Genomic DNA, 17,261 nt, shown 5'->3' on the forward strand with positions numbered 1-17,261 from the left:
GAGGAGCATCAATAGCAGGAAATGTGGGATGGTAGGAGGAGCTACATCAGTGGCCAGGGGAGGCCCATCTTCCTTCTTCTGAGGCGCCCTCTCCTTGGAGGTCTCTCGCTATGGCGTCAACTGCGACTTCATTTGGGGGAATCCTTACTTCTGCCTCAACCTCCCTTCCAAATTACTTCTACAAAAATGTTATAAGAGGTTAACACATAGCTATAAAGGAGTACGAACAAAAGACAAAGAAGAAAACTAAGCTAAATCTAAGGGGATGATTCCCTCTCCTGGGATGGAGGGTTCGGAAAAGGGATCAGACACGTTATATAAAATAGTGGCAAGATCAAGGAAGGAAGGCTCCTCTCGTACAGGGGTGTACCCTTGAGCCTTGAATTGTTCTTTGCAAGCCGGGAAGCTATGCTTAAAGAAGGGGCCCGCTATCTTAGCCACAGACCCCTTGAAGCGACTCTTGTAGTAGGCCTCCTGAAAAGTCTTGCCCTCCTCAGAATGGGGGAAGTCCATCACCGCCCTCCCCATCGCCTTCTTTGATGGTCCCTCATGGCTGGCTACCTCCTTCTTCAGTTGCCCCACCTCCCTCTCTAATTTCTGGCAGCGGTCAGTCACCTCCTTCTTGGTCTCCCTGAGCTTGGCATTCTCATTTCGTAGCGCTCTATCCTATCCTCTAATTTTCTCTTCTGGACATCATGCGGAGGGATAGGAGGAGTCCCTAGAGAGCTAGAGGAGAGTTCTTCATAAACCAAGGTGGCTTACTAAAAGCAAAAACCATTAGAAGAAGGAATATAAACTAAGATACAAGAAATAGGCGGGAAGATACCTTAAAGATATAGAGGGTTCCCATCCCTTCCAATTCTTCCTTTGAGAGAGGGAACAAAAGCTGCTTTTCCCCAGGGGATAAAGCCCCTCTCCTCAAATCCGCCACCAGGGAGGCTTTCCCCTTATCCTGATCGAGCATGTGGCGGCTGTGAAGGCAGGCAAAAGGCGCTTGGGAAGACCTAGGATGGTTGTCTTTCTCCTTGGATGGAAGAGGCATGCAGGAAGTATGGGAAGGAAGGCACCCCCATAGAGCTGGTGAGGCTTCTTGGAGGAACTCCTAGCCACTAGATCAGGAGACAAGGAGGAAGAAGGGCATTTGCCCCTTGAATCGCTGGAGGTAGGGGCCCCTAGAAGACTTGGGAGTAGGGTCCCTCCAGGACGGCCCCCATCACATAATCTCTCATCAGCTTGCTAAACATTATGTTTTCTGCACACAAACAAACCAGAAAGATCATCACTGCAAGAAAACGTAAAGAATAGAAGATGATGACAAACAGATACTACAAAGAAATAAAATACCCAAGGTATCCCCCAAGGGCTCTTTTAAAAGGGCCAGCGAAGTGCCCCAACAAACTCTCATCAATTAAAGACTAACAATCATAAGGGGAAGTATTCAATTTCTTCAGCAAGGAGGACAAGGTTGTCGTCCTTAGTCTTACATAAGCAGGAGGAGGGGTCTCAAAGATCCATTGTCTTAGAAAAGACCAAGCTTGAGGAAGGAGGACAAAGAAATAACTATTTTTCCAATGTTTTAGAGCGTGAGGAGGATGCAAGAAGGATACCCCTTGATGGGGAAAGAAACAGAAGAAACCTTTCTCAGCCTTCTTGAGGCGATACAATTGACAAAAAAAGGTGGGCAGTCACAGGATAACCATGAAAATGAAGAACTAAAAGATTTGGCCAAAATCTTGAAAGAGTTTGAAACAAATTGATTAAAAGGAATTTGAAAAACATGTGCAACCTTAGAATTAAAAAGGGAATAGGAAAACAGAACTATGACCTCAGTTTTGCAGTAAAGAAGCATAAACGGTTAGGCAAATAGGACGACTTATTGGGAATGGGTATATACAACAAAAGTGGACAGAACATGACACTCTCGAAGGAGCTGATTTATGGAAGAGGTTCGCAGGCCCAGTTTGTCGGCGATTGAGGGACCCTCTCCTCCACTCCCTCCTCCACTTGAGGGATTCCCCCTCTCCTCCTCCCGGAGGAGACCTAGTTGACTCATCCGTAGAAGAAGACTTCGGCGTCCCTACCTTCTCAAGCGGAGACCTTACCCTCTCCTCCTTAAAGGAAGAATCCTCCCCTTCGTTCTCTCCCTCCTCTTCGCCCGTATCCTCATTTATTAAATGGCAGGGGACAATAGTAACCTGCCTCAAACTCCTCCTCTGGCCCCTACCAAAATGAGGCGGGACAGGGTCCGCCCTCTTGGAAGTTGCATCCGAGGGGTCATCACTAAGAAAGGTTTCTTTAAAAATTGCATGGACTCGCTAGTAGAAGACATTTTTTTAAATAAAAGAAGAAACTCTTAAAAAAAGGAGAGAAAAGACTTACAGATGAGGACGAGGGCAAGAGGGAAGTGCTTTGAAGAAAACTTGTTGAAGGAGGACCCACGTCCCTGATAACCGCTAGTGTAACAACGGTTACCACGGGTGTGGAGAGAGGTTACAAGACGTGGGTGCTGCGGTTGCGAAAGGGATGCGCCTCTCCTACCATAATTACGGCCGTCAAATCGACCTGCCAAAAAGGCTGCAGACACACTTTCCAATAAGCTAAAGCTGGAACAGACAGTCAGAAAGGAGGATGCAACGCAGGTCCTCCCTTCTCAAACTAAAGGGACCCCTCGTCCAGAGAGTTAGGAGACTCCCACCTTCCTTATAAAGGCAGACAGGTTCCTTCTTCTAGTGATACAAGGACTCCTACTCTAAGGACTTAGGAGGCATCCTTACTTCTTAGAGTAGAGGGGACTAAATGATGGGTATGAGCCAAGAATGATTAGCTCAAGAAGAAATGCTAGAGTCCAAGTCAGGCTCACCAGTCTAGAAGAGAGGCAGCCTACCCAAGGGCGCTGGTTTAAGCCCAAGAAGCAAGCACCCTACAGCATGACTCGGCCCAAGAGGGAGGCCCAGTAGGCTCAGCCGAAGAAGGAGCCCCCCACACCAGAGTCTATTAAAGAATGAAGCCTGCCTCATCAAGCTTGGCCCAAGAAAGAGGCCCAGTACGAAGGCCTGTTTCTTACTTCCAAGCCTAACCCGAGGGAAGGAGGGTGCCCTCAAGAAGCCGGACTCTTCACCCCAAGAGGATTCCTTGCAAAGGCAGGAGTTCTCACAAGGAAGGAATCCTCCCTCATCCTTAGGCTTGATGCCTAAGGAGCGATGAGATGCAACCTTATCCAACCTTCCTCGCCAGATGCATAGCCTAGTACTCTTTCTATAGAGGGACTCCTCCTCCTTTTATCATACCTATGAATTTTCTAATTATCTATTTACTATTATACTACATCCCAATTTATATTGTAGTCATTAATTAGATTTTTTAATTCAGAATAATTATGCGGTTAGTTATTAATTCAATATTTTATTGTTATTATCCAACTTCAAATTGTTTAAATCTTTGATATTTGACATGTAGTACTATTCTAATTTATATGGACAATGAGACGGATCAATTGGTTTTCCCTATTTTATTCTATGGACATTTTTTTAATTATGTGAGTTTATGCTATTTCATTCTATTGGTTTTCCCTATTATTATTTTAAGTTTTGTTTTGATTAGATTTTATGCTATTTGTATTACTTCAATACAAATAATTATAATTCAATAACTAATAAAATAATTTTTTATTTTTTAAATTGAAAAATTAAAATGATAAATAAAGGAAGAAATCAAATGAAAAGGGAAAAGATGACCTTAAGATCGTTGAGTTAAATTATATATATGAATAAAGTTCATATTGCCATTGCTACTAGATTTTGCTTATAGATGGTGTTGTTTGGACTTTTGTGTGGTATTTAGGCTAAGCTCATGCTTACTACTTTAATAAAATGTAAAACGCCCCGAGAATAATTCTACCCTAATTAATTCGACTCTTCTTATGTCTATCATAATCTAAAATATTCTTTTATTTATCGCCTTTAAAGTACATGATCAGATTTACATTTTGCCTACATGGTCGGGTCTCATGGGGATTTTATTTTTCAAATATTTTTGCTATCCTCGCATTCTACGTACATGGTTGGATTTCCATGCATCCCCTTAGAGGTACACTAATGGTATTAGATATCGTCGACCCAGTTGAGCACCTTTGTTTGTTTGAAAACGCAACACTACTATATAGGTACACTAATGGTATTAGATATCGTGTATTTCTTACAACACTAACCGATTCTGCTAAAACTGGTTCGACCATCTCCCAACTGGATCGGTTAGGTCTTTTACAGAATCTAGTGCTATTTTTCCTATATTAGTTTGCTAACAACACAAAGTATTGGAAATCGGGCATCAGCCTCTTTGACGTGATGCAAGAAGAAAAAGAGACACTAAGGGTGTACAATGAATGCTTCAACAAGGCCATTATGAAGGTCCTAGCTACACATCTAGAAATTCTAATCAGTGCTATCACACAAGGGATTCATAGTAGACCTCTCTTGAAATCCCTGACCAACGAGCCTGTTTCTCACTTGTAAAACCTATTGGCTTGGGCAGACAGGTACATAAACCTAAAAGACACCTATTTGATAAAGAAGGATAATCAACATAATCAAAAGAGGGACAATGAAGGGCCTTCCTCCCGCTGGAGTAGGAGAGAGCCAAGAGGATGATTTAACCCTTTGGTCTGAAGAATGAGCACTGCACCCCACTCATAACTAGCCCAACATGGACCACATGGCTATAAACCGAACCCCTTCTCTATAGTGGCCTAAAGATTCTGAAGAGGAACCCCAATTCCCTAAAATGAAATATAATTGCAGATATCATAGGGAGTATGGACATGAAGCTTAAGCAAGATAGAAAGACTTCTATAAATCGACTACCTGAAGGACTATGTGGACCCAGAATAGAAACCCGAATAGAAGGAAAAATGCTCTCGCCATCACAACTCCTATAGGAGTGAGGTGCAAATAGAGATTCCTGTAAAGGGAGTAGAGAATGGAGAAGCTCCCAACTGAGGAGCACAGCCTAGAGAACACCTTTACCAAAGGTGTGATACACATGATAGCAAGAGGGCCTACTGATGGAGACTCTGGACTAGCTAGATCGTCCATGTCAGCTTCTAAAATCATCATGGAGATTGATCACAAAATGCCAGCAGCGGATCCCATGATCCACTTCGGTTTTGCTAAGCGACAGGGTGTACATTTACCACATAATATCCACTAGTTATTTCTGCCACTTTAGCTAACTATACCATTCAATGCATTTTTGTGGACTCTGGCAGTTCCATAGATGTCCTCTTGAACAAGGTATACCAGAAGATGGAGCTGGGCGATATCCTGCCAGAGCTAGTCAGCATCTCATTGTATAGCTTTGCAGGAAAAGGTGGTACATCAGTTGGATCAGACCTTGCTTCCTCTTTCATTAGGAGCGGAACCCACTAGTGGCATATATGTGTTGACTTTCAAAATATTAATAAAAACATGCCCACCTTAACCTTGTAAACACCAGCTGGTAGAAGTGGAAAAATCATTGTTATCACAAAGAGAGGGGTTCGTTGAATTTACCTCTTAGCTTCTTCTTGTTTCTTCTAGATGGATGCTTGATAACACCAATCCTTCAATTTATCTTTAAGGAAAGACATCCTCTTTGAGATTTAATCCAGCTGTCCCTTGGGTGCTTTGATGATTGGATCAACATTTCTCTTCATGAACTGCAGATCTTTGCAAAGAACTTGGGAGATGCTACTTCTGTTGCTACTCTATTCTGGAAAATATATTTTGAAAACTCCTTTTTTCTGGAAAATTGGATTTTTCTAATTTCTGTAATTTTTTCTAAAATTATTAATCCAGTCAAATATCCTCATCTCCTGCTCCTTCGTCAGGGTATAAACCGTTTTAGGCATAGGGTTCGATCTGTGTTTGTCCACCTCAAGCCTTGGTAGATTACATATGATCTTAAAGCTCTTCCGTGCATTAAAATTGTTCTTCTATAGGAGAATCAAGCAAGTTAACAAAGATGAAGAAGCAAATAAGTGACTCCTTCTCAAAGTGTTCCAAAAGAACCTCTTTTAGGCTGGGATCATGGTGGTCCAAATCAAAGGATAGGTCATACAAATCTGGACTGAAGACTAGACTTACAAGGGTCTCAATCCCGAGGATCAAGACAAACATATACAAGGTCCACAAGAAGAACCCCTACAAGAAGGACTTTCAGACGAGTCCGAACCCGGGCCAATGAAAATTTCAAAGACAGCAACTGCTGGACATACAGAGCAGGAGATCATATATCTTTAGACTGCCCGCAAAAAGATGGTGAATTAAGAAAATTTAAAGCCACGAATGACATTCTAGACTAAGTCTACTATTGCGATTTGGTGCCCATTTAAAATATTCGAAAACCATCAATCGAATGAAAGAGTTTATAAAGAAGAAATAGAGACTGATTCAGATGGATTTTGAACCAAGTAAGAATAATTACAATGAGGGAGATAGGCTTCAAACCTCTGAAAGCCTGTCAGGATTATTTTCCAAGATGACGATATCAAACAAAACTATAGAATCGTGCGACAAGACTCCAACCTCAGCCTATACGATGGATTCATGATTTTAGGAATTGGGAGAGACCTTAACTAGATAGGACTAAATCAAATGAAGCATCACATAATCTACAAAGTAAGTTCAGGTCAGTTTGTTATACCTATGAAACGTACTGGTAATGTTATGAAAATGCAACTTAGTCCTAAAGAAGAAATTATTGAAAATTTGAGTAAACTGAGAGAAGAACTAGTTGTTACTATGAAATGGATCCAAATAGGAATTACTAAAGTAGTAATAAAAGCAACTTTGAAGGAAGAAATTGATTAGAAATATATTTATTTATAATGGATAGAATAATCAATAACCTAAGAGATAGTTGTCTTCCAATAGTCATAGGCAATCTGTATACAGGAAAATTGATATTTGACATTCATCCTAAGATTGTATACAACCTAACAGACCAAGATTTGAATAGAGTCTTGACTCTTCATCAGGATTTTAAAAGAAAAAACCTAACGGGAGAAGATAATAGACCATATTTTATGACTTACAGAATTACATATGTCATTTCCAATACACATCACTTTGATTTGTTTCTTAGAAAAGAGATATTCATATTCCTAGATTTTTCAAGGAATTTTCTAAGGTTATGGCACCATATCCGATTAGGATACCTAGACCGGTGGTGTCAATATTTTTATAAGAGACCACCAGTTTTAGACCGCAAACATAGTTCTAGAATTGAGTTTAGTAGCAGAATGTCATTTTCGAAAGATAAGATTACAGGCTACAAAATAAAGGAGGAAGAGTTATTAAAAGATTTAACTCCTAAACAGATTGGGGTAGATGACGTAAAATTTAGATTCCCTAAATGATGGAAAGAAATACAAGTTATATTTGACATCACTAAGAATGACAATTTTTTTTTCTTGTGATGACTTATATTATTTGTAACAATCTATTTTTAGTAGATATGAAGGCATGTTAAAAATAGCAGGCCATAAAATTATAATTGTAAGTGTTGCAGGATGAGAAAATGAGAATATGACTTTGGGACTAATAAGTTTCCTCAAATATCATAAACCATGGGGAAGGAAATGTAACATATCGAAATTCAGTCTAGATGGTGTTATTATAAAGATTGAATGACTAGCCCCTTTTCTATATAAATATCTGTTGGTATGTTATATGATCAATATAAGACATAGTATTTTGCAGCTTATATTGATTCAGGATCAGTAATTAACCTAGAGTGTTTCCTAAAGAAGTGAGTGGGAACCTTACCCGTTATTGTAGGAAGGGATTTTTCACAAACAATCCTAATACTCAATAAGAGAATAAGAGAAGCCAAAATCATGATTGGAGGAGAATTCAAAACACCCTAGTTTAGAGTAAAAACACCTCCTATTTACTTTCATTATACTGGGCTTGATATCATGCTAGATAATAATTTTATTCAAACATTTGCAGGATATATGCAGGATAATCAGAGTAATCTATTAATCTTTACTACTAGCTTTGGTAGTGATATACAAGTTTTGCGAAGAAAGAAGACATTTAAAAGGATAATGCCTATAAATTTCCGCAGCAAACATGGTGATTTCGATGCCTAATTAACTCATCCAAAAATATAGGATTTGAGGAAATTTGATAAAGTTCTTTAGTCTTTCAGGCAATAAGGACTCATCGATAGCGACAGCTTCTACGATTAATCTGAAACAGAGATTAAGAACCTTAAAGAAGCACTACAGAAGATGAAATCGCTAGATATTAGCGAAAAAAAATAAGTTTTCTCTTGAGAACATCAAGAGACTTATCCAGAGGAACTTTAGTGAAAACCCTCTAGCCTGGTGGAATAGGAACATGATCGAAGTTACTCTGAAAGTCAAAGAAGAATGCAAGTACAAGTACGTTCAATAAAAACCTATCCAGATGAACATGAAAGATAAGAAGGATATGCAAATGATTATCAAAGAGCATATCAGTCTTGGACCCGTCGAGCCTGGAATCTTTGCTTACAGTAGCCCTGAATTTTTGGTAAAACAAAAAAAGCCCCTGTTTGAACTAATATTTAGGTTACCCAACGAAAACCCAAATCGAAACATGACAAGGGCAAAAGGATGAATTTTTACAAGACAAAGTAAATTTCGGAGAATGTAAAAATTCAAGAGTGAGATTGTCGGCAGAATACAACAAAGTTCAACGGTCAGAAAAGCCAGCTAGCAATCAAGTGGCCGACACACCATCATGACCAATAGCTGCAAAGGACAAGAAAATGACAAACACAATGACATCATCTAGAAAAGAAAAGAAGGTGATGAACGCAGTAATGTCATTAAAAATTAGTTTGAAGTCTATATTTGAAGTCCACGGACGACTATAAATAAAAAGGCAATGAAGTAGATGGAGATCATCAGAAAAACTTCTCCAACTCTTCAAAGCATAATACTTCAAATCTATCAGTGTCTTTGTATTTTCAAATTTTCTTAGTTTATGGGGATTTCCTTAACAAGTCAAGCCCTCTATTATATGAGAGGCTAAACAATTGTCTTTTCCAACGGAGGATCTAATATCTATGTAATATTTTCTATATTTCTTCAATAAAAGCAAGGTTTCTATTCAATTCAATATAAAAAATTTTATTAAGTCTTAGGGTATACTTTTTGTTGTTGAAGGAGCCAAGGGCCTGCGAACCATCTGTTGTGGCAGTGTGGTTGGAGGAAGTCCGTAAAATCGAGGACTTGGAACCCCGGCGACAAAGCGGTTAAAAAAGGTACGAATTTATGGAGACAATTTTATTTCGGTCAATGATGGATTGAATTGTAATGGGAATAGTTATGCTGAAATTGGGGAACTAAATTGACAGGTTTAGAGGTCAAAATGAAAGGGAGCTACCAAAACTGCAAGTCTTTGTAAAGTATAGTATCAAATTAGGCTATTTGTGTTTTTCTAGTCTAGGCTAGCTAAGGTATCATTGCATCACTATAACATCTGTGAATAAGATTTTTGTGATTGATACCTCCTAATCATACACTATATATTATGCATATTAATTTACTTATTTTCCATATTTGCACATAGACTTTGAAATTTCATTTTGATCGTCAATTGTAATTGTAAATTTCCTTTATGCTGCAGTTGAAAATTATCATTCACTTTCAAATTTTAACTCACAATACTGTTATTAAGTTTCGAATTTAATTCTATAATTTACTATTGTATAGGAATAACACCATTGTAATATATACATATCCTTTCTTTTTCTTTTCTTTTCTCTTTCTTTCATATATATGTATATATATATATGTACGTAGATATAATATTTAATAATATATATATCAATTACATATATATATTATTTAGTAATATATATATTATTCTTTACTTATATAAATATGCCATTTACATATGTATATATTACTTAGTAATATATATTATATATATATATATGATATTATTATTATTTTATTTATTTAATTAGATTTTTCTCAAAATACCGATCACGTCCCTCTTAAATTTTCTTAATTAATATGAGTTATCCTTAAATATTATAACGAACTACAATTTAATCCGTTCAAGTTTTATTATATTCCAATTATAACTTATAATTTATTTACCAATTAACTAAGTTTTATAAGAATTTACCATTTAATCGTACAATTATGTATTATAATCCTTGGGGCGTCACAATTCTCTGCTCCTAATAAAAATTTCGTCCTCGAAATTTAACTAACTTACCGGCTTAGGGAAAAAATATGGGTATTTTTCTTTCATATTCTCCTCAACTTCTTAGATGGCTTCCCTTGGAGTGTGATGACTCCATTTGACCTTCACCATGGGTTTTCTTTATTTCTCAATTTGTTCATACTCTGGTCCAAAATTTCCATTGGCTCTCCACATACGTCAATCCTTCCGATATTTCTATTTCTGGCTAATGCAAAATATGACTAGGATTGTATCGGTATCATCGAGCATAGAAACATGAAATAGGTCATATATCTGTGATAATTCTTTCGGTAATTCTAACCAATAGGCTAGTAGTCCAACTCGCTCCAGAATATCGTATGGCCCAATATATTTCGGACTCAACTTTTCCTTCTTCCCGAATCTCAAGATTCCTCTCCATGGTGATATTTTTAGAAAAAAAAATTTCACCCACCTCGTATTCCATCTCTCTACGATGTTTATCAACGTAACTCTTCTGTTGATCTTGTGCTGCCTTCAAACACTTTTTAAGTATTTTTATCTGGTCCACTGTTTCTTGAACTAACTCTGGCCCTTCAAGCTGTTTCAATCCCTCAATATCCCAACAGATCGGACTTCGGCATTTCCTTCCGTATAAAGCTTCATATGGAGCCATACCAATACTAGACTGAAAATTGTTGTTATAAGCAAATTCCATCAGTGATAGATGATCATCCCAACTTCCTTTGAATTCAATTACGCAGGCTCTCATCATATCCTCTAATGTCTGAATTGTTCTTTCTGACTATCCATCGGTCTGAGGATGAAACGCTGTACTGCAATGCAATTTTATACCTAGAGCCGTTTGCAAGCTTTCCCAGAAATGAGAAGTAAATCGAGGATCTCTATCAGAAACTATAGAGGTTGGAGTGCCATGTAATCTCACAATTTAGGAAATATACAATTCGACTAGTTTATCAAAAGAATCATTTTGACGGATTGGCAACAAATGTGCAGATTTAGTCAATTTGTCAACAATTATCCAAATAGCATCATATCTTTTGAATGTACGTGGTAACCCAATGACAAAATCCATAGTAATCTTTTCCCACTTCCATTCAGGTTTAGACAAAGGATGAAGCTTACTAGCTGGTGCTTGGTGTTCTGTTTTTACTTGCTGAAAAGTTAAATATTTTGCCACAAATTCTACCCCATTTTTTTTCATTGTTGGCCACCTGTAATAGGGTCTCAAATCCCGATACATCTTGGTACTGCCAGGATGCATAGCATATGGTGCGTAGTGTGCCTCGTGCATAATTTCTATTCTCAACTCTTCTATGTTCGGCACACATATACGTTTTATATTGAACAATGTACCATTTTCTTGGATTATAAACTGATCGCTCTTTCCTCTTTGTACCTTAGCCTTCAAGATATGGATCTCTATCTTGTGCATCTTTAATTTATCCTTGAGGGAGGGCTTCACTTGTATTGTAGCCAGTAGAATATCACCACCAATGCTAAAGTGTACATCCATAGCTCTGAGGGCAGTCAACTACTCCATGTTATAGCAGATCATACATGCAAATTGGTCTACTGTCTTTCTACTTAAAGCATCTGCTACAATGTTTGCCTTTCTGACATGATAGTCAATGGTGCAGTCATAGTCCTTCAAACGCTTCATCTACCTTCTTTCCCTTAAATTCAACTCTTTCTGTGTTAGGATATATTTCAAACTCTTGTGATTTGTAAATATTTGAAATGTCTCCCCATACAGGTAATGCCTCCAAATCTTCAATGCATGTACTACAGCTGCTAAATCTAGATCATAGGTCGGATAGTTCACCTCATGTGGCCTCAATTGCCCCGAAGCATAAGTTATAACTCTCCCATGCTGCATCAAAACACAACCAAATCCTTGTCGTGAAGCGTCAGTAAGTACCACATATCCTCCATCCTTAGACGGCAAAGCAAGGATAGGTGCTGAGGTGAGTATCTTCTTCAACTCCTCAAAACTCTGAGCACATTTTTCATTCCAATTGAACGGTGCATTCTTCTTCAACAAGTTTGTCAGAGGTTTTGCGATAATAGAGAAATCCTTTACAAATCTTATGTAATAACCAGCTAATTCCATAAAACTCCGGATCTCGAATACGTTTTTAGGTGGCTCCCATTCTAAAATAGCTTTAACTTTTGTCGGATCAGGTTGTACCCCTTCTTTTAAAACAACATGCTCTAGAAAAGCAAATTTCCTCCAATCAAAACTCACATTTGCTGAATTTGCTGTACAACTGTTTTTCTCTCAAGATCTGTAAAATTGTCTGGAAATGTTGTTCATGTTCCCTGGGACTACTCGAATATATCAAAATATCATCAATAAGCACAATCACAAATTGATCAAGGAATGATTTTAATGTCCTATTTATCAAAGACATGGAAGCTGCAGGGGCATCGTCAACCCAAATGGCATAAACACAAATTCATAGTGCCCATATCTGGTGTTTATGCAGTTAGAAATCACTTTTCTTTCCCCTGCTATAACCGTCATCATCTGCCCATTGACTTCTACCATTACTTCTTTTGTTTGACAATCTATTAAAGCATGATTACTGGCTAACCAATCCATCCCCAGAATGACATCAAACTCCCTAAGGTCTATTACAACCAGATCTGCATATTGAGTGACACCGTCCACTACTATTTGACAAGATCTCACCACCATATTTACTAATATAAACCTACCAGTAGGCAAAGACACATATAAGTCATGTCCAAATGGTTCTATTTTAGTATATGCACGAGGTGCAAAATCATGTGATATAAATGTACAACTAGATCCTGGATCAATCAACACATGTGCACTAAAACCGCAAATAGAGAAGGAGCAAGTCATAACCTCAGGTGCCGAAGGAGCTTGTTCTTTTGTGATTGCATACACCCTACTTGTGGTTGAGGCTGACTTCTTTGTCATGTATATGTAGTGGAAATATTCCCGCTACCTCAACCACCTCTACCTCGTGCACTGCTCGAACCTGTACGTTGAGAGTTTTCCGCCACACTGCTAAACGCTGAAGTCTGAGGTCCTCTAGTATTATCCCTCCATGTAGGACAGTCCCTGACCATATGTCCCGGTTGATGGCAACGATAATATACAATTGATTGGGCTCCCTAACATTCACCAACGTGTCTCCTACTGCAATTAGCACAAGGAGTAAATCCTCCACTGAATGATCTGGCTGGACCTTGTCTTCCTCCAAATCCAATCGAAGTAGGCCCGCCTCTACTCGAAAACACTGAACGAGACCTACTAGTCTGACCCACTCCTCAGCCTTTAGAGCAACCTCTCTGCGAACCAGAACCCTTAAAGGAAATTGCACCACTTTGTCCCGTTGTAGGATTCAGGTTATCTATCAATTTCTTTCATTTTGCTTCAGTAGAACTTCTTTCAATGGATGTATCTTATGCCCTCAGTGCCGCTTCCAGCAGAGCACCACAACTCGAAGGTTTAATTGCTATTTTCTCCTGAATCTCGAGTCTCAACCCTCTTCCAAATCTGTCTCTCCTCAATTCATCGGTACTCACCTCTTCTGGAGCATATTTTGACAATCTCACAAATTGCAACTCATACTCAACAATAGATATATGATTATGCTTTAATTCAAGAAATTCAACTTTCTTACGGTTTCTGTAGATCGGTGGAGTATAATTGTCAGCAAATTCTTTCAAAACGTCAATTCACATCAAAATGACAGGTTGATTCTTGCTCCGCAGAACCGTTTCGCACCAGTCTAAGGCATCTTTCTCCAGTGAAGACACAACGTACCTCAACTTTTGCTCAGAAGTACACTCAATTTTGTCCAACACCCTTTTCATGTTTCTCAACCATTCATCTGCTTCAGCAGGGTCAGTTGTACCGGCAAATACCTTCACCCCCTGTCTCCTCACTATTTCATAATTTTTGTCAATAACTTCATCCTATGGTTGGGATTGTGGCGGTGGAGCCATCCTCTGCATCATTTCTAGAACTTGTTGCATAAAGGGGTTCATTTCTGGTTGTGGGGCATTTCTATCTTTGAATTCTAACCCCTGATGTTCTGATGCAGAATCATGACCCTGCACAGACTCTAATGACTCAGTTAGGCCAGCAACGTTTTTCATTAACGCTTCCATCCTATATGAAATACGCACAAGTAAGTAGATTTCAAATATTTACCTCACGTATAATATCACATTTCATCTAGTATTCATAGTAAATCTAATCCCTGCTCTGATACCACCTAATGTAGCATCCTCTAATGCTACTAGCGATATATCTTCCCTAAACATCATACTTAAAGTAATCCTTATGTTTATATATATAAATGCACATAATCATTTAATCAATATGTATACGTAATCCCAACGTCGTAACAGGCATCATCAACAGACAACATTATATATACATATCAAACACCAAAAGTAATCAATCACAATTAACCCCCACGCTTACGTTCTCTTTATACAAACAAAATACAATTTGTACTCTAACTGACAGAGGAGAAAACTTCATATTGGCCCGACCTTCCTGAATATAGCATTTAGACCTAGCCTTCAATAGGCAGACACCTCAAAGTCTACTCTTGAAAGAAAATGACAATAGAGAAGTGAGCCTGCCACTTAGAAAGTAAATAACAAGTCGTATCTGTATATGTATATCAAACACAGCCCAAATAAGATAAGTAAGCAATATGCATGGAATACAGTCAATTTAATTCCAACATAATCAGCTTCATCGCACCACACAGCTAACTTATAAAAAAACAGCCAATTAAACTCCTTTGTTTTCCTAATTTCCTCATTTCGCATTGTAGCTCTTTTGTATCGCAGCATCGCTCTTTTCGTATCACATCTTTTTCATATCACATCAAAGCTATTTTCATTTATTTCTTTTTCTCATATCGCATCATAACTTTTTTCATATCATTTCGCCTTATAGGCTTTTCAACACATCAAGGGGTATTCACACTACAATTATATTCAATTTCTACCACTCCCTCATTTCCATATATCACCATTCTTGTAAGCAACTAGTAACGTAAGATAATATATTCTCATTCTCAGACACTCACAACACATCAAACAACAAACATAATATTTCAACATACTTTCTCATTCCACGTACACAATATCGTCAATCAAATTAAATCATTCACCACTCATATATTTTCAGATAAATCAACGCCAGGATGAACCACAAATTTATATAACAGTCATACCACAAATATAGAAAATATATATAGATAATACGAATTATTTACTTACCTCGAGTTCACAACGTTTTTATCTACTCAATCAATAAATGCCAATCCTTTCACTTTATCCCCGTTTCTATAATAAGTTATACCACATACATTTAGTATATCGAGAATATCGTAATTTCTTTAAATATAATATTAAATATTGTTCATACAATTTCTAATAATCTTTAATATTTTATTTCTATCGAAATACAAATCTTCCTTATAGTTCTTCTTAGTTACTAGACACTCTAGGTCTCATACAGATATTTATAAATTATCAAGTAATTAATAGGAATTCATTTAATCAAACCCCTTATATATATTTATAACTATCATTTTTAATCACATCCTCAAATTAGGTTATCATTAAAAACCTCATTTTCCTCTTTATTAACTTAATATTTTTTAAATATAATTTTTGGAATTTTTCTATGAATTTTCTATCAATTTCTCACTATTATATAATTTAATTAAACAATAATACATAGAATTTCATATTTGGTTAATAATTCCGATGGAATTTTATAAATTAGCCATAGTGATATTCAAATCTAATAAATTTAATAATCTAATTAACAAACGATATCATTTTTATATCCGATTTGATATTTAATTCAACACTATTTTAAATAGCCAAACTCGTAAAATAATCCGATTAAATAGTATATCGCTTAGTATAATCAACATTTAATAAACGAATTAATTAAATAATATAATTATATAAATTATTAAAAATTAAAATTGAATTCCTACCTCCGCCGGGAGCTACTATAACAGAAACAGAAAATTGAATTATCAAGATTGTATAATTGTGATTGTGTAATTGAACGCACATATATATATATCCCAAAATCTTTTATCCTTTCTTTTTCTTTTCTTTTCTCTTTCTTTCATATATACATATATATATATGTATTTAGATATATTATTTACTAATATATATATCATTTCGTAATATATATATTATATAAACATATATATGATATTATTTTTATTTTATTTATTTAATCAAAATTTTCTCAAAATACCCATCACGTCCCTCTTAAATTTTCTTAATTCATATAAGTTGTCCCTAAATGTTATAAAGAACTCCAATTTAATCAGTTCAAGTTTTATTATATTTCAATTAGGACCAATAATTTATTTACCAATTAACTATGTTTCATAAGAATTTACTAATTAATCGTACAATTATGTATTATAATCCTTGGGGCGTCCCATTGGTGCTAGCCAACTAAAGTGAAATATTTTAAGCTGCTGAAAAAGTATGAACTGATTCATGCCTAGTTTCTATTTGCCTCCACATATACGTGAAAATATTGATACCTCCACCTCTCTTCTTTTAGGTACTCGTCAATGCTGGCCGATGTGAATTCAACCACACTTTCGAAATCATCTAATTTGTTCACTATCCGAGAGCAATCTACTATTCATCAGAAAGGAGGTGACGGTAGTTAAAAAAAAGTATCCGAATCACACACTGGTAAGTGGTTAATTTTGCATATTTTCTTTATTGTGTTTTTCTTATACATTTGGCTGGTTTTTAATTAAACTGACGATGCTACAGCCTCATTAAAGAGTCTGTGTGCAAGATGAAGGGTATGATTTGCAGCCTGGAGATGAATTAGTAAGTTTTATGCTCCTAGCTGTAATTAGCTTTCTTAAAATTGCATGCTTCGAGTACCAGATTTTGTAGTATTATGGGAGGTAGGTCCTTGTAAAACTATTGCAGTCAACATGCACTTATCTTTCCACATTTAAACTACAAATTAATTTTTTT

Source organism: Sesamum indicum, linkage group LG10 (assembly GCF_026168435.1).
Source record: "Sesamum indicum cultivar Baizhima isolate 11 linkage group LG10, ASM2616843v1, whole genome shotgun sequence".
Classification (NCBI taxonomy): Eukaryota; Viridiplantae; Streptophyta; class Magnoliopsida; order Lamiales; family Pedaliaceae; genus Sesamum; species Sesamum indicum.